The sequence below is a fragment of the Macrobrachium nipponense genome, chromosome 19 (genome assembly GCF_015104395.2).
Source record: "Macrobrachium nipponense isolate FS-2020 chromosome 19, ASM1510439v2, whole genome shotgun sequence".
In the NCBI taxonomy this organism is placed as follows: Eukaryota; Metazoa; Arthropoda; class Malacostraca; order Decapoda; family Palaemonidae; genus Macrobrachium; species Macrobrachium nipponense.
Genome location: NC_061088.1, coordinates 30,470,511 through 30,493,621, shown reverse-complemented (window position 1 = coordinate 30,493,621; position 23,111 = coordinate 30,470,511). Strand labels below are relative to the sequence as shown.

Below are 23,111 nucleotides of genomic sequence, written 5' to 3'. Positions count from 1 at the left end.
TCCATTCTTTAGATTCTTGGTATGGACAAGAAGAAGGAGTTAGGAAAGACGGTATTCTGCATGCCTCCTTCCAGATTGCACGGGAAGAGAGGTATTTGGTATGGGACAGGAGAGACTATGGGTCTTTCTTTACCCGCCTCTGCAGACGCCGACTTTTCCAGTTTAGTGGAGGCCTCTAGACGTCACTCCTTAGGATCGGTCAGAGCGACGTGGAGCACTTCAGAGTTGAACCACTTTCTAAAGGGACTTTTTGTCACTTTAGAGGTGTTCAATTTTCTGGATTGGTCACTCGGAGTTCTGGCCAACAAATCTAAGGATCCGGAGTTTCTGAAAAACCCAGAAATTCTCCATAGCGTCCTGTCCTGCATGGACAAGGCAGTACAGGACGGTTCGGGTGAAGTGGCTTCCCTTTTTGGTGCTGGTCTCCTGAAAAAGAGATCAGTGTATGGATCCCTTTTATCGAAAGGGGTTTCTCCGAGCCAGAGGACTGCCTTACTGTTCGCCCCTCTATCAGATCATCTGTTTCCTTCTCAGTTAGTGAAGGATATATCTCGCTCGCTAACTGAGAAGGCGACACAAGACCTACTTACGCAAACGTCCAAGAAAGGACGACCGGTATTGTCGACGGTTAAGAAGGATCTCGTCCTACTCAGCAGCCCTTTCGTGGAGGTGCAGCGGCTCGTCCCCCTGCCAGAAAGAAGAGCTCTGAAAAGAGAGGAAGGTCTTCATTTAGGCCCTTCAAGAAATCGAAGTGACTTGTTGCTCCTCCAAGCACCAGTGGGCGCCAGACTCCTGAACTTTGCAGGAGTATGGGCACAAAGGGGAGCCGACCTTTGGTCAGTGTCGGTCCTGAAGAAGGGATATGTAATCCCCTTCGACGACAGCCCGCCCCTAACATCTACGCCTCGGGAACTGTCAGCGAGGTACAGAGACCCGTTAATGCGAAAGACTCTCCTTCAAATGGTGGAGCAAATGTGGGAAAAAGAGGCCATCGAACTTGTGCAGGATCCACACTCCCCGGGATTTTACAATCGCCTTTTTCTAGTACCAAAGGCATCGGGGGGGTGGAGGCCAGTTCTGGACGTAAGCGCTCTGAATCGCTTCGTACAGAAAAAGAAGTTTCGTATGGAAACGTCCGCCTCTGTAATGTCGGCGCTTCGCCCAGGAGATTGGATGGTCTCTCTGGACCTGCAAGACGCCTATTTCCACGTTCCCATTCACCATTTGTCAAAGAAATATCTTCGCTTTGTGATAGGAGACAAGATCTTTCAGTTCAGGGCTCTGTGCTTCGGACTGTCTACAGCCCCACAAGTATTCACCAACCTGATGGTGAATGTAGCAAGATGGCTTCACCTAGAGGGGATAAACATCTCCCTCTACTTGGACGACTGGCTGATCAGGGCCAAGTCGAAGAGTCAGTGCTTGGAGGACTTAGAAGTAACAAGGAACATGATAGATTCGCTAGGGTTGCTCGTCAACCTCGAGAAGTCACAACTGATCCCCAGCCAGAACTTAGTCTATCTGGGGATTCAGATGGATTCTCGGGGTTTTCGGGTATATCCTTCGCGAGAAAGAATCGCTCGAGGTTTGTCGAGAATCTCGAGCTTCTTAGAAAGAAAGAAAAACAGCTCAGCGAGGGATTACCTGAGCCTTTTAGGGACCCTGTCCTCATTGGAAAAGTTCTTCTCGCTAGGGAGGACTTCACCTCCGCCCTCTTCAGTTTTTCCTCAAAGAGGTGTGGAGTTGGAAGACGGGTCAACTCTCGGACGTCTTCCAACTTCCACAAGAAGTAAAAGATCATATGAAGTGGTGGATCCCTCAGCTTCAAAAGAACGAAGGCGTATCGCTTACTCTGCAGAACCCAGACCAAGTGTTGTTTACCGACGCTTCGGAGTCGGGATGGGGAGCGACGCTGGGAGCAAGGGAGGTGTCAGGCACCTGGACAAAGGAACAGGTGTCCTGGCACATCAATTGCAAGGAACTTGTGGCCATACACCTAGCCTTAAAGTTCTTCGAAGAGATAGTCAGAGACGGGGTGATACAGATAAACTCAGACAACACCACGGCTCTGGCTTACATACGCAAGCAAGGAGGCACGCACTCTTTCTCCCTCTATCAGTTGACAAGACACCTGTTAACCTGGACGGAAGAAAGAGGCATAACTCTCCTCACAAGGTTTGTTCAAGGGATCAAGAATGTGAGAGCGGACAGACTGAGCAGGAGAAACCAGGTCCTTCCCACAGAATGGACTCTTCACGAAGAAGTGTGTCGAAGTCTTTGGTCCCTGTGGGGGAGACCTCACATAGACCTGTTTGCGACGTTCCTCTCCAAAAGAATAGAGACCTTTTGCTCTCTAGTAGAAGATCCGAGAGCCTTCGCAATAGACGCGTTTCTCATGGATTGGTCGGGTGTGGACGCTTACGCCTTTCCCCCATTCAAAATCCTGGGGGAAGTGCTCAGGAAGTTCGTAGCTTCGAAGAGCACGAAGTTGACACTCATAGCCCCATTTTGGCCAGCCCAGGAATGGTTCACGGAGGTACTGGAGTGGATAGTGGACTTCCCCAGATCGCTTCCAAACAGACACGATCTACTCAGACAACCCCACTTCGAGAGGTTTCATCACAACCTCCCAGGTCTCGCTCTGACTGCCTTTCGACTATCGAAAGACTTGTCAGAGCGAGAGGCTTTTCTCGCAAGGCTGCGGGCTCTATCGCTAGAGCCCGCAGAGCTTCGACGAGAAGAGTATACCAGTCGAAGTGAGAAGTCTTTAGGAGGTGGTGTAAGGGTCAGAAGCTGTCCTCCTCCAGTACCTCTATAGTGAATATTGCCGATTTCCTCCTCTTTCTGAGAGAGGAATCACACCTATCTGTCTCGACAATAAAAGGATACCGAAGCATGCTGTCTTCAGTATTCAGGAATCGAGGCCTGGACATTGCTAACGACAAAGATCTACACGATCTAATTAGATCTTTTGAGACTTCGAAAGCAGCTACTCCTAGAACACCTAGTTGGAATCTAGACGTGGTCCTGAAATTCCTTTCATCGGATAAATTCGAACCTTTACATCTGGCGTCCTTCCGCGACGTCACTAGGAAATGCTTGTTCCTGGTGGCTCTCGCTACAGCCAAGAGGACGAGCGAATTACACGCTCTGGATTCCACGGTGGGGTTCAAAGGAGATGCTGCCATCTGTTCTTTCCAGACAATGTTTCTGGCAAAGAACGAAAACCCATCAAAACCTTGGCCCAGAAGTTTTGAGGTAAAAGGCCTATCTAACCTGGTAGGCAGAGAGATAGAGAGATCTCTCTGTCCAGTGAGAGCTCTTAAATACTATTTAGAGAGGAAGAGACAGATGGGAGCTTGTCAACAAGGTCTTTGGTGTGCAGTGAAGAACCCCAAAAGACTCATGTCCAAGAACGCCTTGGCTTTCTTTGTGAGAAGCGTTATTACGGACGCTCACAAGAACTGCTCGGAGGAATCCTTCGGTCTTCTAAAGGTCAAGACGCATGAAGTAAGAGCAGTAGCAACGTCTTTGGCGTTCCAAAAGAATATGTCTCTGAAGAATATCATTGAGACTACATATTGGAGGTGCAATTCAGTGTTTGCATCTCATTATCTGAAGGACGTGAGAGTGACCTATGAGAAGTGCTTCTCGCTAGGTCCTTTTGTATCAGCAGATACAGTACTGGGTCTTGGAGCAAAGACTGATCCTTAATTTTGTGTTTTTATCGTACATAAACCCTCTTGTCAGATATGTGCTTGGTTTTCTAGTAGCAAGCTCACTACTGTCGCACGGGAGCAGAGTGTCATTGCTGGTAGGGGATCAAGGGTATGTATGACTAGTAGGGGAGTACAAAAATTTTTTTTTTATATTTTGTAATGAAAGTGTAATTATGTTTCGAGTTTTTTGGTTGTTTGTGAGGAGTTCGGGGATAACTCCTTACAATCTTAGAACTAACATGGATGTTAGGATCAGGTGATCGGGATCGGTTTTGTGCTCCTTGAACAAGGTGTATTGTCATGTTAGTGGAATAGCACCCAATGACAAAGGCCTTTAGGCTCTGCCGAGTAAGTGGATAAGACCCCATTGGCAGACCCACAAGAACTCTTAGCCATAGATCATTATCTCGCTGAGGCTCTTGAGGCTAAGCAGACTCCAAGGCAGTAGCCGCGAAGTCTTCAGCCTAATAAGGTAGGAACCAAGGTTTATAAATACCTACAACATATGTTGTTTACCTGTCTATTTCAGTAGTTAGCTGTCTCTTACCCACCACCAATGGGTGCTAATCAGCTAAGTATATATCTGGCAGGGAAGTTGAATGTATAAAAATGATATTGTCATGTTACAATAAAGTTTTATACATACTTACCTGACAGATATATACTTAGCTATAGACTCCGTCGTCTCCGACAGAATTTCAAATTTCGCGGCACACGCTACAGGTAGGTCAGGTGATCTACCGCCCTGCCCTGGGTGGCAGGACTAGGAACCATCCCCGTTTTCTAATCAGAATTCTTCTCTTCCACCTGTCTCCTGCGGGGAGGCTGGGTGGGCTATTAATCGTATATATCTGTCAGGTAAGTATGTATAAAACTTTATTGTAACATGACAATATCATTTTTGTTTCGTCTTTTTTTTATATTTTTTTTCCTGATTTATAGGATTTATTTTTCTACCATAATGAAAAATTCATATCTAGCAAAAAAATTACTTCTAGAAAAAAAAACTCTTCATTTCATTGGAGGTCTACAATAGGTCTATGTATGGTAGTAATCCCAGTTCTTAATATTAAATATCAAGGGAGGAGATAGAATTTGCTAAATGGTTATTTTCGGGATAAATTGCCCTGGCAAAAATCATATGTATTTGGAGATAGCATTAGCTGACCGATCCCCTTAAAGAAATTAGAGACGGGAAGAGAAAAGTTTTGATTAGGGCTAGTTCAAAATCAGCTAGTCAGGATTCTTCTGAATTGAATTCAGATTTGAATATTCCGGTTATTTCCTTATCTCCTGTTCCCACTTCTCTTGTAATGCCACCTTATCCAGTTTCAGGCTCCCTCACTTCTGATCCCAACCCCATCACCAGTCTGGAAGAAAAGATTGATAAGCCTTTTGCTCTGTTAGTACAGACTATGGAGCAGCTTGGTGTGTCTGAAGGTCCTAATGGACAAGGAGAAAAGTGAGTGTTGTGTTAGTGGAGGAGGTGGCTGTTCGTCCCACGGATGCTCCTAGGCAAAAGTCACTGTCACACTCCCCAGTGCAGGGGAGGAGTCAAACTGGTAGCCCAAGGAAGGTTGATGGGTTCTGCCCATGAGCAGTCGTCCCCTCAGTTCAACCTGTTGTTGGTTCCTAGGTTGAAAAGGAGAGCCGTTGGAAAGGTCTCTCCTTAGATGTGCATAACTTGTTGAGTTCGGATGACTCCTTTCCATGATGCCAGTGGCATTCGGGGAGCAAAACTTGACTGTTGAAGAGAGGCACTTCGGATGCAGCTCCAGTGGTGCCTACTAAGAAGCCTAGAATTCTATCCATGCCCCTCTTGCAGTCATTGGGATAGTCCAGAGCCTTTTTCTTCCAACTGCCTCTTGGAAGTTGACGCTCCGTTGTTGCTCTTGGCTCCTCTTCAAGCTTCCGTATCTGACGTGCAGGCACGCCCATTGGACGTAGTCAAGTGCCCCATGGTGCCCGAGCTGCCTTCTGTAGCGCACCAGTTAGCGCCTTCTTGCGTTGCGCAGGAGCTTCCATCGGCTTTTTCTTCGGTGAACATTTTGTTTTCTGCCTCAGAGTTGGCACATCTCCTGAAAGGCATTTTCAAGGTATTTGAAGTTTTCAGCTTTCTCGACTGGTCCGTTGGCGCTCTGGCCCGCAAGATTAGGGCATGCTCTTTGCTTTCTGAGAACCTCCTGTCGGATTGGATGCAAGTTCTCTTGTGTGTTGATAAAGGGATTAGAGACACTTCCCATGACTTGGCCTCTCTCTACACATTGGGAACACTCAAGAAGAGGGAGTTCTGGTGTTCCTACACGTTGAAGGACGTTACTGCCTCACAGAGATCAGCTCTGTTATTCTCCCCCTTAGATAAAAGTTACTTGTTTCCCAAAGCCACATTGTTAGGAATTGCTTTGGATCTGGAGAAGAAATGTACACAAGATCCCCTCACCCAGTCTTCCAAAAGACCGAGAGATCCTCCAGCAACAGTTTCGAGGCAACCTCTTCCCTCAAGAAGCCAGCCCTTTTGGGCAATATAGAGATCCTATGCAAGATCAAGAGGAAATACAAGGTTCATTTCTAAGTCTGCCAAGAAAACTTCTTCAAGGGACTCCTCTAGCAAGTGAGGACGCCGTTCTCCGCACTAGTGTAGGAGCCAGACTTCTAATATTTTGGGAAATTTGGCAGAGAAAAGGGGCAGAACCTTGGATTGTCAGGGTTCTGAAGGAAGGCTACATTATTCCCTTCCTCAGGAAGCCTCACTTAGTCAGCACGCCAGTCGTCTTAACGGCTTATTCAAGAAGATCAGAGAGGTTCTTGGCTCTAGAGGACAAGGTAACTTCTCTGGTAAGAAAGGGAGCAGTAGAACTCGTTCAAGATCATTACTCTCCGAGTTTCTACAATTGTCTCTTTGTAGTCCCCAAGTCATGGGGGTGCTGGAGACCTGTCCTGGATGTCAGCACCCTGAATGTCTTCGTTGTAAAGATGAGTTCAAGATGGAAACAAACCAAACAGTCCTGGGAGATTGGATGACGTCCATAGATCTTCAGGATGCATACTTCCATGTTCCCATACACCCCAAGTCAAGGAAGTATATCTAAGGTTTGTGTTCGAAGAGAAGATTTTTCAATTTTGTGCCCTTTGCTTCGGACTGACGATGGCACCTCAAGTGTTTACCAGGGTAATGGCTCCCATTTCGAAATGGCTCCGCCTTCAGGGGATACAAATATCTTTGTATTTAGATGACTGGCTTTTAAGAGGCTCCTTTCTTGGGTGTTTGTGCCTCTTCACAGGGAGATTTTTCTGGTCTGGTAGACGCAGCCAGATGCTCGGCTTTTTCTTTGGCGAAGATTTTATTTTCTGCCTGAGAGTTGGCACATCTCCTGAAAGGCATATTCAAGGTATTTGAAGTTTTCAACTTTCTTGACTGGTCCGTTGGCGCTCTGCCCCGCAAAATTAGGTCTTGACCTTTGCTTTCGGAGAACCTCCTGTCGGATTGGATGGAAGTTCTCTCGTGTGTCGATAAGGGGATTGGAGACAGTTCCCATGACTTGGCCTCTCTCTACACATTGGGAACACTCAAGAAGAGGGAGTTCTGGTGTTCCTACACGTTGAAGGACGTTACTGCCTCACAGAGATCAGCTCTGTTATTCTCCCCCTTAGATAAAAGATACTTGTTTCCCGAAGCCACAGTGTTAGGAATTGCTTCGGATCTGGAGAAGAAATGTACACAGGATCTCCTCACCTAGTCTTCCAAAAGACCGAGAGATCCTCCAGCAACGGTTTTGAGGCAACCTCTTCCCTCAAGAGGCCAGTCCTTTTGAGCCAGACAGAGATCCTACACAAGATCAAGAGGAAATACAAGGTTCATTTATAAGTGTGGCAAGAAAAATTCTTCAAGGGACTCCTCTAGCAAGTGAGGACGCCGTTCTCCGCACAAGTGTAGGAGCCAGACTTCTAATATTTTGGGAAATTTGGCAGAGAAAGGGGGCAGAACCTTGGATTGTCAGGGTTCTGAAGGAAGGCTACGTTATTCCCTTCCTCAGGAAGCCTCACTTAGTCAGCACGCCAGTCGTCTTAACGGCTTATTCAAGAAGATGAGAGGTTCTTGGCTCTAGAAGACAAGGTAACTTCTCTGGTAAGAAAGGGAGCAGTAGAACTCATTCAAGATCATTACTCTCCTAGTTTCTACAATTGTCTCTGTAGTCCCCAAGTCATGGGGGTGCTGGAGACCCGTCCTGGATGTCAGCACCCTGAATGTCTTCGTTGTAAAGATGAGTTCAAGATGGAAACAAACTAAACAGTCCTGTCGTCCATTCGCCAGGGAGATTGGATGATGTCCATAGATCTTCAGGATGCATACTTCCAAGTTCCCATACACCCCAAGAAGATCAGAGAAGTTCTCGGCTGTAGAGGACGAAGTAACTTCTCTGGTAAGAAAGGGAGCAGTAGAACTCGTTCAAGATCATTGCTCTCCGGGTTTCTACAGTTGTCTCTTTGTAGTCCCCAAGTCATGGGGGGCCTGGTGACCCGTCCTGGATGTCAGCACCCTGAATGTCTTCGTTGTAAAGACGAAGTTCAAGATGGAAACAAACCAAACAGTCCATTCGCCAGGGATATTGGATGACATCCATAGATCTTCAGGATGCATACTTCCATGTTCCCATACACCCCAAGTCAAGGAAGTATCTGAGGTTTGTGTTTGAAGAGAAGATTTTTCAATTTTGGTAGTCACTGTTGAGTCCTCAAAGGAGTTACCCTCCCTGGTGTGCACCAGCGCCCCAAGGTGATCAGACTAATATCAAAGAAATATCTTTTAGCCTGGGCTTTTAGCTGGGTATTATGCCATAATGATGAAAACTATGACAAGTGATAGAGTATAATGGACTCAAATGACAAGAAGGCATTTTATCCTGTCTTCAACGAAAGCTGTTCCCAATTTCCTACGTCAAAACCTGTAGAAGTGACTACTGCGCATGCACATTGGCCATCTTGTTTTATGTTCAGACCCGCCAAAAGGCCAAGAATCATTACTCTGTTGGTCAACGCAGGACTTACCTTTACACAAATCCCATGGTACTACCACAAATAAGTTTTTCTTATGTCAAAACCTGTTTTTTTTATAGCATAGTCGCTGTTTCGTCCTCAAAGGAGCATCACAAAGGAATTGACAGGTAATGGAAAACTTAAGCTCACAAATTTTCATCCCAAATATCTCAAAGTTTCAAGGTTAAATAATTTCAGGTCCAATGTCAACCCACTAGTTTCAGTAAAAAAGATAATTAAAACACATAGGATATACTTTTAGAATAAAGTTCTATGGTGACTTACCTAAATATGTTGGGTATGGTTGCGACCTTTATGCACCTTCCCCAGCGATAGTCAACATACCCACCCGTTAGGGAGACCCATGGTTTTCTGTCATGATGCCTATAGGGTCAGAACTAACCATACCACCTACTGATACACAGTGCATTTGAATTTGTTCCAGCTCATGGCAGTAGTGTTTTAAGAATACTGACTCTGATGACCACCCAGTACGTTCGAAAACTTCTTCAAATGATGCATTTCTGATAAAGGCCAATGATGTACTTACTTTCCTAATATCATGTGATCTAGGAAAGGAATGTGGGTTAGCATTTTTAATGAGGGACACTAAAATTATTCTTCGCCCTTGTAGAAAGAGTGATTTGCTCGGGCTAGGATGTAGGAAAATTGGAACTTACATTTTCCGTGACCTCCAGGTAATCCTTAAGTGCTTGAACTGGATATAATGTTTTGTCTGCTAAACTGAGTTTTCTTATAAGAATAGGAGATCAACTCTTTAAAGGATTCTCATTCTTGGCCAGGAATGATGGCCCAGGGAATAACAATAACTGGTTATCAGCAGTTTGTGTGATGTGTCGTCCCCGTCTAAGAGAGCCCAATTCACTAATAAGTGCTCCTGATGCTAATGCTACCAGGAAGGTTGCTTTTTGAAACATGCATATGGTGGTCAAGTTAGGTTCATTGAATTGAGGAGTACATAAAAGTTTGAGTACCTTATTCATGGACCAAGTAATTGGAAGTCTTTTGGGAGTGGGTCTCTGTAAAGAAAAAGACTGCAGAAGGGAAGTGACAACTTGTATGTTGGAATCGATCCCAAATCCATAAAGCAAGGGTTCTGTTAATGCAGCCTTGTATGCTATAATTGTTGTAACTGCAAGAGGCTTGTCTTTAAATTCATTAATGTTTCTATAGGAATCTCAACTGGGCTCTCACTCTGGATATAATCTAACCATATTCTCCATACAGACTGGTATTGCCGGATAGATGATGTCCTTATTTTTTGCACTAGGTGCCTAGCAATATTGGGTGAGTAGTTTTCACAGTAGATTATATTTAAAAACTCCACACATGAAGGTCTCAGCTTAGAAAGGAGGATGCGTAAACGACTTTCCCTCCTACTTTCTGGGATAGTACAGCGGTTGTTCAAAACCTTCGAAATGTTGTTCCAGTCCTGTAGGAAGGCATCTCTCGCTATTGCTTGATTGTCCACATTCGGGGACACATACTGGGAGTTTGTGATTCTCGTATGTGGCAAACAGGTCTACTTCCAGTTGTGGAAGTAGGTTGTATATTATTTGAAAGGAGTGGTTATCTAATGACCACTCTTTTGATGCTGTCGTGTTCCTTGACAAAGAGTGCTATTACATTGAGCGACCCTGAAAGGTGAGTTGCAGACAAATGCACTTCTTTTCCTGTGCCATCCGAAGAATGGTTAACATTACAATATTGAGAGGAGGCGAGCATGATCCCAATTTTCTTATGCCAAACATTGCTGTCATATTGTCTAGGACCAGCAGAATGTGTGTGTGTGTTCCAGAGGTTTGAATTTCTTTAGAGACAAAAAGACAGCCATCAGCTCTAGGAAATTGATATGATTGTTCATTAGAGTAGCTGACCACCTCCCCGCTACCTAACGATCCTCCCAATGTCCTCCCCAACCTGTCAACGAGGCATCTGTGTGTATTGTTACTTTTACAGATGGAGGAGTCATTGTGACCTGTTTTGCCAGATTCCTTCCGTGTCCATGCCCGAAATATCCCCCCAAGTTTTTTATGCATTTTGTGAGATTTGTCTTGCATCCTTTTTCTTGCATGTGACATCCAAAATTTGTTCATGTTTTTCAGTTGCAACCTGAGTATTGGATCTGTTATAGATGCAAACTGTAGCAGACCCATCATGCGCTCTAATTGCCGTCTGGAAGCAATGGGCTGTGTCAGGAACCTTTTGAGGTTTTTTCTTATTCTGTTCTGAGTTTTGAGGGGAAAATACAAAAGGTCATGAACCATGTCCCAACACATTCCCAGCCACTGAAAATGTCTGCTGGCTGTGATGCGGGACTTTTTACAATTAATAGTAAAGCCTCTTGACTTGAGTCTGTTGATTACTGTTCTTAGGTTTTTCAGGCACTCTTTTCTGGTGGCTCCCAGACTTCTTTCCTGAGTTCCGGAACAATTATCGTCACTAAGTTTGCAAAGATTCGTGGGGGAATGTTTAGCCCGAAAGGCTTGACCTTGAATCTGTATGTACTTTTTTCTATCTGGAACCCTAGGAAGGGGTGGAAGTGAACAGCAATAGGGACGTGCCAATATGCGTCTTTCAGATCTATAGAAACTGTCCAGGTCCCATTTGGAATGACAGAACGTACTTGGGCAATGGTAGTTATTCAAAACTTTTGGCAAACAATGTGTTTGTTCAATGTTGACAGGTTGACGATCACCCTTCATTCTGAAGAATCCTTTTTGGGAACACTGAAGGGACGTGCCTGGTGGCGAATGTAAGAATGTTTCTCTATGGCTCCTTTTAAGAGGGCCTTCTGCTCATAATCTTTCATAGAGGGGTCCGGTTTTCGAAAGAACTCTTTCAAAGGTGGAAGGGGCGAGACCATTTCCACCCCAGTCTGTTGAGAATAATGCTGTGTCCCCAAAGAGAAGACTTCCATTCCTTGTGAAACTTCTGGAGTTGACCCCCAACCAAACAATTCCTATTGGGATCCCCCCCCTTCCTCTGCCTTTTCCCTTAATGGACATTCAAGGTGTTGCTTTTCCTTTTCCTCTATAAGCTGGTTTTTGGAACTTGTGAAAAGGATACACTTTTTGCTATGCAGGTTTTTGTCCCTTTTGAGGGGGCTGTCCCTTCTGACTACCTACCTGCGTATGAGGAGAGCTATTGGAAGTTAATGGAGGCCTATATGATTTTTGATCAAAGCGTGCCTTTTTTGAATTTGGTAAGGGGAAATTTCTGGTTTTTGTTTCCTGAAATCTTTTCCTAGTAGAGCATACACTGTGTAATTTTGTTGATGTGCTTGTTCTTTTATTTGAGTCACAATAGACTCTCAAATAGGTCTCGGCAGAAGGCATTAGACTGTATTAGGATAGTAGTCACATTGGGAAGCAACTTGTTGGAGTTTTCCAGTACGTACCTCTATTTGCGCTTTTAAGCGCCAGTCCAAATATTCCTAGAGAGCTTCCCATAATGTTCTCATAAGGCTTTTAGCCACAAAAGCAAAAATCATCCTAGATTCTTCTGGAAGCCTTTTCGTGGCTACTTCTAACAATGAGGAAGTGGTTAAGACACTAAGGAGGTGGGTCCTTGCACAAAGCTCTGATGCTGATGTACCTTCTGAAATCCTTCTCATTGGCGTACCAAATTGCTGAGTTGCTAGGGGGAGCTTTTTCCTATCAATGTGAAGTTGTAGCATTGCCCATTCTTTGGTGGAGTTTTCTGAAACCGGGATAACCGAAGCAAATTGTTTTAGTTCTGCCAATGGTTCACGCTTTCTGGTTACTACATAATTTTGATTTATGACTTTAAATGTGAAGGGGCAGAAGGCTGGTGGTACATGGTGAGCCACCTGAGTCTCGTTCATAATGGCACTATAAATTCCTGTCCCATTTACCTGGTGAAGAGTTTCATCTACAGCTCTTATTGCCAAATTGCCAGCTAAGAGAACAGTTTCCTTTTGAGGCTTCTCCACGTCAGGCACAGGTGGCATCAGGCACCATTCAGTGTTAGGAAAGGCTGCCCTGTCCCTAAATTCAACATGTACTACTTCTATCATGGTCTTTCTCTCCTTAATAAGATACCATCCTGAGAGAAAATGCGCATTGAGGCATCTCGCCAAGGGTTATCAACATCAGAGTAGGATTTTAGCCTCTGCTAGATTTTGGTCGTAAGACTCATAACTGAAACTGGCCAGTTGGGTTTGCACTCTTAACTCTTGTTTGGGCAGATTTGGTTTCAATTCTCCCCATTCTATTGCAAGATGCAGGATGTTTACATTTTTGTGTATCATGCAGTATATGCATTATCTGTTGCCTTTCAGCAGCAAAAGCATCTTTGATGTCATTCAATATTTCCTTACGGAAGTGAACTAATACCGCAAACTGTGTATCCCAGTTGGGGGAGCTTGGGAAACCTGATTGTATATCTACAGCTGACCTGCAGCTGTCTGTTCCCCAGGGGGCAGAAGTCCTGGGTGAATTGCTATAACCCTCTGAATTTGTTGATATTTCCATTGGGTTCAGGTGGATCCTTATATCCCTTTTGGGGGAAGGATCCTGATCGGCTTCTGAAAGCTGCATGGGAGATTGACTTTCTTCTACAATGTTTTTCCCATGGCTGATTGACATCTGTGTCCCTGGTCCTTCTGGGTTAAGCAAGGTTCTTTTGGTATCAATATCTACCTCTAAAGTCTTTGAACACTTCACCTCTAGGTGAGGATTCCTCTAATTCCTCCTCAGGATGTACCTAGGGGGTAGTTGTGACCGATGTTATTGGGTTTTGGCCCGAATATGGAATGTCAGAGAAGGCTTTGAATATTTGCTCCCGGAGTTTTGCCTGATAGATATAATCTTCCCCTTCCTCACGTTTGCTAAACCCTAGGACCCATCAAGACAGTCTAAAGCGAGCAGTTTCATCTTTAAAGCTTGGTGCCAGAAGCACGCTACAATTCTTGCACATATCAGGCAACCGAACAAATTTACCCTGATCGTTATAGGGACTATGCCTATGGCAGGTGGTATGGGCAGTGCCCACTGGCAAAAATCGCACCGAGCAACCAGCTACGGTACACTTTATTTGAGGGTCATTTCTCAAGATGGCCATGTAGTGAAAAAACCAAGTTATTAGAAAAATTTTATTTTTGTATAAATTATTTTAATACTTGAAAACCGTAAATATTAACGAGTAGTAGATATAAATTTATGTCAGTTTGCCTACAAATGTACATTTATAGTACATTCTGTAAATTATTTAGGCAATTTTATGTACTAACTCCGCACAGACTGTAAGGAACGGTCCCGTAAAAACAGAGGCCACTAGGGACTGGGGTGTCAAATGTCATTTTTCTGTCTCTGATACTAGTCCCTGGGGTTAAACTCAAACCCCCAACAACAATTGTTAAATTTTAATTATCAACTCGATGTCATTTAGAGAATTGTAATTTTCATATAAATACTTGCTGCAGAGTTATTACCTAGATCTGCCTAAATCTGTGTCAACTCAAACCTTTTGAGGTTTAAATAACCTTTGAAGCCTTGTTTATTTTTATATTACTTAAACTTAGTCCTTATGTATTGGTTATGTTTAGGTTTTAATTTTAATTATAACAACATCCAATACTATTCAAGTTAGTTTATGGCTAACAATATGTACTAACCTAAGAAAGTTTTCTATAAGGCTTGGGTTAGTAACCTTGGTATAATCTATTCCTACTGAATAAGGTTAGGTTTTTTCTTATTACCAACAAGAATTTAATATGTAGTTTAATCACTTAGTTAGGCTACATAACCAAGTTGCTATTTACCAAGTCATGTACTTTTTGAAATTTTTAATAAAGTGGTTTACGAACCCATACACCCATACATATACACATATATGGCTAACTATTTACTAACCTAAGCAAGATTTCTATAAGACTTGGGTTAGCATCCTTATTATACATAGTGTATTCTTACCATATAAGGTTAAGTTTTGACTTATTACCAACAAAAATTTAATATTAGCCTAATCGTCTACTTAGGCTACATAACCAAGTACAGGCTGTCCCCGGGTTACGACGGGGGTTCTGTTCTTGAGGCGCGTCGTAAGCCGAAAATCGTCGTAAGCCGGAACGACACTTGGAAATATGCCTTAAACTAAGAAAAAGTTAGAGAGACCTTACCTGTGTGACATGCAAGTATTGCATGATGTGTAGTGTGGTTATTTCAATGGCAAAGGATGGTTCTTGAAGGTATAATTCTTTATTAAACTCTTGTGACACTATAAAGCACAATGTACTACACTTAATCCTTAGGTTAGATTATACACTAAACACTATTATGCACTGTACACTACGTAGTATGTAATCCTTTGGTAGATCCTGGAGTACACTAAAATCCCAGTCTGGTAGCTCTGGAAGGTAAAAGTATAACACAATTAGTACAAAATACTACACAAAGTCCTGAATGCAATATGTAAATTATAGATATCAAGAGTAAAAGAGTTAATGTATGTTAATTAATTCCTTACTTTTAGTTTATAATTCCTTACTTTGAGTTATATCAAGAGTAAAAAAGTTAATGTATGTGAATTAATTCCTTACTTTTAGTTTAAAGTTGTCATGCTATGTAACCCTGGATGCACAAAGTCTTATGTGGCCCCATAGCCTACATCATTCAGGGGGTTCTGGAATGTACAAAAAATAATTAGTATGTCAGTAAGTACTCTATGCATAGTAAGTTACATACAGTAATATGCACCATACAGTGGTTTAATATCACATATATAACATGTATAAAACTTAGTTAATGTATGTTAATTAATTCCTTACCTTTAGTTTAAAGTTGTCGTGCTATGTAACCCTGGATGCACAAAGTCTTATGTGGCCCCATAGCCTACATCATTCAGGGGGTTCTGGAATGTACAAAAAATAATTTTGTCAGTAAGTACTCTATGCATAGTAAGTTACATACAGTAATATGCACCATACAGTGGTTTAATATCAACTGGTATGCATATTGTAAATGATTGGTCTACACCCCCTGTTCAGCAGGGAGTGTACAGTATGTAATTCCATGAGGGACCTTGATCACTTATCCCATGTGAGAGATCTTGGTCACTTTTTTTAGTATGTACGTATAAAACTTACTTAATGTATGTTTACTACTATGTATAATTCCTTACCTTTAGTACAGTAGTACATAGTTTACAGTTGTCGTGCTATGTTATGTAGTAACCCTGGACAAAGTTTTATGTGGCCCCATAGCCTGCATCATGGAGGGGGTCCTGGTTTTCTGGAATGTACCAAAAAAGTATCAAAGTTAAGTCATGTATGTATGTTTAGTAAGTTACATACAGTAACCATACGTACAGTGGTTTATAAACATGTATGTACATAATCAAACTTGGTTGGAAATTCCTGTAAAAAAAAGTTATGTACGTATGTAATACTACTGTATGTAAAAACCTTACTGTTCATACTTTGTTACACTACATGTTACATGTGATACGTATACTTTCCTGAAGGGTTTTTTCCATCCAAAAATGGTGCTTCTACTTGTAGTTATCCCTTGATGACACTTGTAGTAATTTGTTAGTAACAACCTGGAGTTGTGTGAAAAATGTTGGTTCTGGAAGGAAAAAGTAACAAAATTAGTGTACAAAATATACACTACAGAAAGTTGTGAATGCAATATGTTAATTACTGTAGATATATCAAGAGTACTAAAAGAGTTAATGTATGTTAATTAATTCCTTACTTTTAGTTTAAAGTTGTCGTTCAATGTAACCCTGGATGGACAAAGTCTTATGTGGCCCCATAGCCTACATCATTCAGGGGACTCTGGAATGTACAAAAAATAATTTTGTCAGTAAGTCCTCTATGCAGAGTAAGTTACATACAGTAATATGCACCATACAGTGGTTTAATATCACATATAACATGTACGTAGTATAAAACTTAATTTAGAAATTCCTTACATAACTTACCAACTTTTAGTGAGTCTCAAAGCTGTTACCTAGGTTGTGGGAGATGGAGGTGGAGGTGTAGAGCATTCATGATAAGGATGCATTCCAAACCTAACTTCAGTGTGCTTTATCACAGATAATAGGCTAGGATGATGGGCAGTCTGGAATGAAGAATTAATATTAAAGGACAGTATGTAACCACTTAGGTGTACAAAATTTATTGTACGTATGCAAACATTAAACACAACTGAGAATTCCTTACCTTCAGCAAAATGAAGACATGTAGGCTATGTAGAGGTCTGGTTTATGTAAGTCACAGGTGCATGCCAGTCTGGAATGATAATGTAATACATATGATTATAGTATGTATGTTACATACATAACATGGTTATTACATATGTAATATTAAAACATTAATAAAAAAAAATGTCCTTACCAAATTCTAGTGGTTGGCTTGCTTACTGGGATGGGCATATGGTAGATGAGTGGGTGGCTGGGCTATGGAGTAGGATGGGCAGGTGCTTGGGAGTCTGGAATGATAAAAAATATATAAAATGATAGAGTTACTACTGTAACTACTGCACATGTTATTACTGTTTGACATATGTAGTGTGTAATACGTATGTACAATATAAAAAATGAAGAATTCTTTTACCTGAAGGAATGGGAGATACTACTCGTATCAACTGATTTGGGCTCTGGAGAGGTGATACTACTCGTATCAACTGATGAGGGAACATCTAGATCTGGAAAGAATGATAGGGTACATAAATATATAAGGTGGATGTAATTGTCGCATATGTACACTTTTAATAAAATTTCTATTAGCAATTTATAAAACATTTTATACAAATTTGTTAAGGATTCCTTACCTGATGAATAGGGCGAGGCATCAAAACCATGGAAAGGCTCAGGGTCATCTGGGTCACTGTCACTATCAAAGGGGTCTGAAATGAAAAAAAAAAATAATAAGGTTATGCAACATCAAACACATTGTACCACTATGTAAGTTAGTGTACGTATGTATGTAGGGTGTAAACAATTTCCAACATGAAAATGAGAAAAATGAAATTGCTTACCTGATTGTACACGTACAGGTGGGCGGGCTGCTACAGAGGGTCCAGGTACAGGGGGATCTGGAACTGTCACAGGTAGTACAGGGAGATCTGGAACTGTCACAGGTAGTACAGGGAGATCTGGAACTGTCACAGGTAGTACAGGGGGATCTGGAACTGTCACCACTTCTGCAATCAAATTACAAATGATGAAAATTAATGAAGTTACAATTTACTCTTACATTTAGTTGTTACATTAAAAAATTAACACATTTTAATATGTACCCAACTATGTAAACACATAATATTACACTAGTAAAACATAAATTAGTTTAAAACAGTTCAGAATTCCTTACCAGGACTAGGAGTGGGAGGTGGTGGTACTGGAGACTTGTGAAAGAAAGTGTCAAGCCTGGACTGCACACTTCTCTTCGTCTGCTTCTCCTTCAGGGTCTCCTTGTAGAAAGTCACCAAATCCATGATTCCTCTCTTGATTTTGTCAAACCTAGCAACGTTAGGGTCTTCTGCCTCAAAAGAAGCCAAGGCTCTCTCCAGATGAGTAAAACCCTCTGACAAGCCTTTCACAGTTAATGACCTGGGTTTTGGCTATGGTGCCGCCTCCTCTTCCTCAATCATTTGTTGTTCAAGTTCAAGTAAGTCCTCTGCAGACAATTCCTCTCCATGGGAAGCCAGCAGCTCTGTTACATCATCAGGTTCAAGATCTAGTTTCAGCCTCTTGCTTAGCCCTACGATCTTCCTCGTCACAGTCTCGACGTCTTCTGCCTGGTCAAAGCCTTCAAAACTGTGCACAAACTGTGGACACAGTTTCTTCCAGGCCCCATTTAAAGTGGTCGTCTTCACCTCGTCCCAAGCACTTGCAATATTTTTCACTGCATCAGCAATGTTGTAGCCCTTCCAGAATTGCTTCAGTGTCAACTCCTTGTTAGCTTCTATGGCCCTCAAAGCAAAACGTATGGTCCTTCTAAGGTAGTAAGCCTTGAAATTAGCTATTACTCCCTGGTCCATTGGCTGTATCAGCGATGTGGTATTGGGTGGGAGGTACACCACCTTCACATTAGGATGCATGTCGCTCAAATTTGAAGGGTGACCAGGGGCATTGTCCAGGACTAAGAGGGCCTTAAAAGGCAGACCCTTCGAAGTCAAATACCGCTCCACTGCTGGCACGAAATGGTCATTGAACCAATCTTCGAAGACCATTAAGGTAACCCAAGCCTTCTTGTTTGATTTCCAAATCACAGGGAGTTGACTCTTGAAAATGCCCTTGAATGCCCTGGGATTCTCGGCCAAATACACCAGCAAAGGCTTCAGTTTCAAATCGCCACTTGCATTGGACCCAAACAGCAAAGTCAGTCGCTCCTTTCCAGCTTTATGGCCAGGTGCTGACTTCTCCTCCTTGGAAAGGTACGTTCGATTTGGCATTCTTTTCCAAAATAATCCAGTCTCATCCACATTAAAGACTTGGTCAGCCGTGTAACCACCATCCTTCCAATTATCTCAGCCAAACCACCTGGAAAACTTTCTGCTGCTTCGCTATCAGCACTAGCAGCTTCACCTTGCAGCTTCACATTATGCAAATTTGCACGAGCCTTAAAACGGTTAAACCAACCTCTACTCGCGGAAAATTCACCACCAGCACTGCCTTCGCCAAACTTTTTCACTACTGCCTCATGCAGCGCTCTAGCCTTCTCCTGGATCACACTTAAGCTCACCGGAACACGTCGCTGGTTCTGGTCCTCCAGCCAGATCATGAGCAATTTCTCCATTTCAACAATGCTCTGGCTACGTTGCTTCTCGTTTATCACCGTTGACTTCATCGGTGCAGCATCCTTAACATGCTTCAGAATACGTTCCTTGTCCTTCACAATGGTTACCACCGTGGTCCTGCTCAAGCCTAAAGAACGGCCTATTTCGGTGTTAGTTTCTCCCTTCTCCGAACGCTTTACCACGTCATATTTGACCTCCATCGTGATGACCTTCCTCTTCTTGGATGAACTATCATCGGAGGAAGTACTTTGGCGTTTAGGAGCCATTGTAAATTTGCGAAAATGGCAAGGAATTTCAGCAACGTCTTAGCACACAACCGACTGAACTTCAGGCAGACACGCGATTGAAGTGGCGTCCTTTCGTATTGTTACGCTTGGCGTCCTCGACCGTCCGAGGTCGTTGTTCGGTCAATTTACCATACAGTTTAATAGCGTTAATTAATTTATGCACCTCCGCTCAAAAACTAGTTCTGCATATGAGGTATCGTTAAAAAGCATAACAAAACGTCGTAACCTTGGAATTTGTGTTGTAATCTAACCAGAAACTTAGTTTTTTTAATTATGTACTGGAAACAAGCAATGATTTTTCATTATATTTGCGCTTTTGGACTGTTTTAAACTGCGCATCCCAAGCTAGTGTATTCATTCGCCCGCAAACTAGTTCCGCATATGCGGCGTCACTAAAAAAATTCAAAAAATACGAAAAAAAAAAAAGTGTCAAAAATCATCATAACCTCAAAATTTTTGTTGTAATGTAACCAAAAACATATTTTTATTATATACTGTGCTAAACTATAAAGGATTTTTATCATAGCATGCGTTTTTTAAAAGCGTCGTTAACTCGGAGCGTCGGAAGCGTCAGCGTCGTAACCTCGGAACAAGCGTCGTAACCCAGGACGGATTTTCCATTGAATATTTAAGAAAAAGTGTCGTAACCTCGGAACGTCGTAAGCCGGAACCGTCGTAACCCGGGGACCGCCTGTAACTATTTTCTGGGCTTAACCTGTGTCGCCCTGTGAAATGGTTCCTTTGATACTATTTCTTAGGTATAAATATTGCTATTCATCCTAGAGAAAAAAGAAACAATATAATGCCAAGATAAATGGCTCGCTCACCTCTAATAGAAGTGTCGGTATAGTAAAGGAGCGAGTGAAATCACTACCAGAGGTCCCTTGCCATTTAGCTTCTTCCTTCGACAAAATCCCCAACTATGGAGGAGCCGTGCTACAGCTCCCGGTACCCTCTACTACTACCGTGAGCGCCTCTGACGCCTGTGACGTCATTCCTTTGATAGCCGCCATCGTCACCACACTTTTTTTCTCTGTGCTGTGCGATCGCTTTGTCAAGGTTTTTTGACCTCATCTCAAGATGTCTTCTGCTTCTGCTTCTAAGTTAAGTACTGCCTTTAGGTTACAGATCACATTTTATGCTGTTTTACCTGTTTTATCTAGGAGTTCTCGGGAGCTTCACCGGCCCCGACCGCTCCTCTGACCATGGCGGTAGGGGTGTTTTCTTTTGGTCTCCCATACCATTAGAGATTCCCCCTTTTTGCAGTACTTCATGATATAGTTACTATATTATATCATGCAGTTAGCTTTGTTAGTTAGGCCTTCACGGGGCACACACTCCGACTGCACGTTTCGTATCTTAGCCTAGCTTTGCCCTTCCGTTTCATTAGGAGTTATCTAGTTAGAACTATTGTTCCCCCTTGTCCTACTTCTAGTCCTATGTTTATTTTAATGTAGATATTACTTGACCTAGGTGTTAGGTTAGGCTAACATACCCCATTCTTCGGACTGGCGATTAACCTATTCCTTTGTTCACATTGGCCTAGGTGTTAGGTTAGGCTAACATACCCCAATCTTTGGATTGGCGATTAGCCTATTCCCTTGTTTACATTGTCCTATATGTTAGGTTAGGCTAACATACCCCTATCTTCGGATTGGCGATTAGCATATACCCTTGGACATTCTTATATTATCATGTAATTTTGTTCCCCGTGTTAGCCTAGCTTTTAGATATCATGTTTATTTTGTTATTATGTATATTTTATAGATAATCCAAATATATCAGTTTATTGAGATGTCTTTTCGACCATATTGTTGTTCCGACGGGCCTTCCTCACCACGTGTTTATCACCTGGCCGGGAGGGTCGCTGGTTGATCACGACGAGCCACCTAGTCACTGGGTCTACTCCCTGTCCCCTCCATCCCCCCCTCCACATTTTGCCACCCACGCCATCGGGTGATGACTCGCTGCTCATAGCTAGCGTCCGAGTCTGCATGAGAGGGGGTGACTCATAGGGATAGCGGGGAGGTTCCCTTCACTGGTGCTCTCTCACAGTCACGTGTCTCGGGGCCCTGGACCTTCTCCCCCTCCCTCCTCTGGCCTTAAATCGGCCGCAGAGGTTAGAAGGTTCCCCTACCCCATCTCTACCTCCCTACCCTCCCCCCCCTGCTTTAGTCTGGCGGTAATACTCCGTACCCACCGGACAGCCAAGGAGGAGGGATTCACTGGGAGCCTATCCACCTAGGATAGTTCACACGGGCACCCAGTGATATTATGTTTTCCTGTTACACTATTTTAAGGATGTATTTTATTTATACTGTTACTCCGGGGGTTATAGTTCTGCCTCATGTTTTCCCTCCTTGGTTATCACCCAGAGAGCTGAACCCCTCTCGCTCGGTAATCACAACTCCGGTCCCGAAGGAGTTTAATTTACCCATACAACTAGGAGAAGCTTAACACGGAGTCAGCGGCTATTCCCCCTGTAACCCTTTTCTACGTTATTTTTAAGTGCATGCCTCCCTTACTTTAAGTCTTTTATTCATACGGGTGTGGGCTTTCGAGCTCACTCCGGCAGCCCTTTTTTGCATGCCACTTATATGTAGAATCTTATCCGTCGGTTCCACTTCGGCACCCACGGATATTTACATAGGTACCTCCCCGGAGGTTGTCAATGGAACTCATGTATCCTTTGACTTACAGGTTTTGTGTTGCCAGGAGATCGGTTGTAATGCTGTGCTGCAGGACCCATGCGGCCATGTAGTCTGCCGCTCCCATGCCGGCTGCGCAGTGAAGGTAGAGGACTTCATTGTTTGGCACCATGAAGGTTGCCAAACCTGCTACGTACTAGTAGGCGAAGCCTCATTAGTAGTAAGTTTTTTCCTATCTCCGTCAGCATTCAATACCTGGTATACTTGTCGATACTGACTATATTTCACAATGTGGACACATATTCAGTTACTGTAATTCTAGTCACGATCCTGACGTCCCCCTCCTCTTTTTCCTAACTCTAGACCTCTCTTACAGGGTTCCGATGAAGAGAAGAAGAGGGCCCTGGTGACCCTCAAAGCCTGGGTAGGAGGATTTGGTAGGAACTCCAAAGGCAACCCCTACATCCTCGCCCAGGACATGGCTGATCTCATCTTCCCTGGGGCCAAGAAGGGATCAGTGGTAGACCCGCTAGTGGCCGCCCCTCTGTTAGCGGACCTTCGAGTGATGATCTCTCTCCAGGACGGGGATTTCTCGGAGGATGTGGCAGAAGACATCGCGGCTATGAACCTCGACGT

The 23,111-nt window shown here is 43.2% G+C and overlaps 1 protein-coding gene and 1 long non-coding RNA gene across 2 annotated transcripts in view; one reads left to right on the top strand and one right to left on the bottom strand.

The window, feature by feature from the left end:
- The window catches only part of LOC135215566 (RING-type E3 ubiquitin-protein ligase PPIL2-like), a 233,628-nt gene that overhangs the window by 61,954 nt on the left and 148,563 nt on the right, over positions 1–23,111 (top strand). The gene's annotated exons all lie outside the window — the stretch shown is intronic.
- Positions 16,122–17,003, bottom strand: LOC135215562 (uncharacterized). The gene is made up of 3 exons (XR_010314730.1): positions 16,722–17,003; positions 16,493–16,575; positions 16,122–16,363 (listed from the first exon to the last, which is right to left on the bottom strand). It is a non-coding gene; the product is annotated as an uncharacterized LOC135215562 (long non-coding RNA).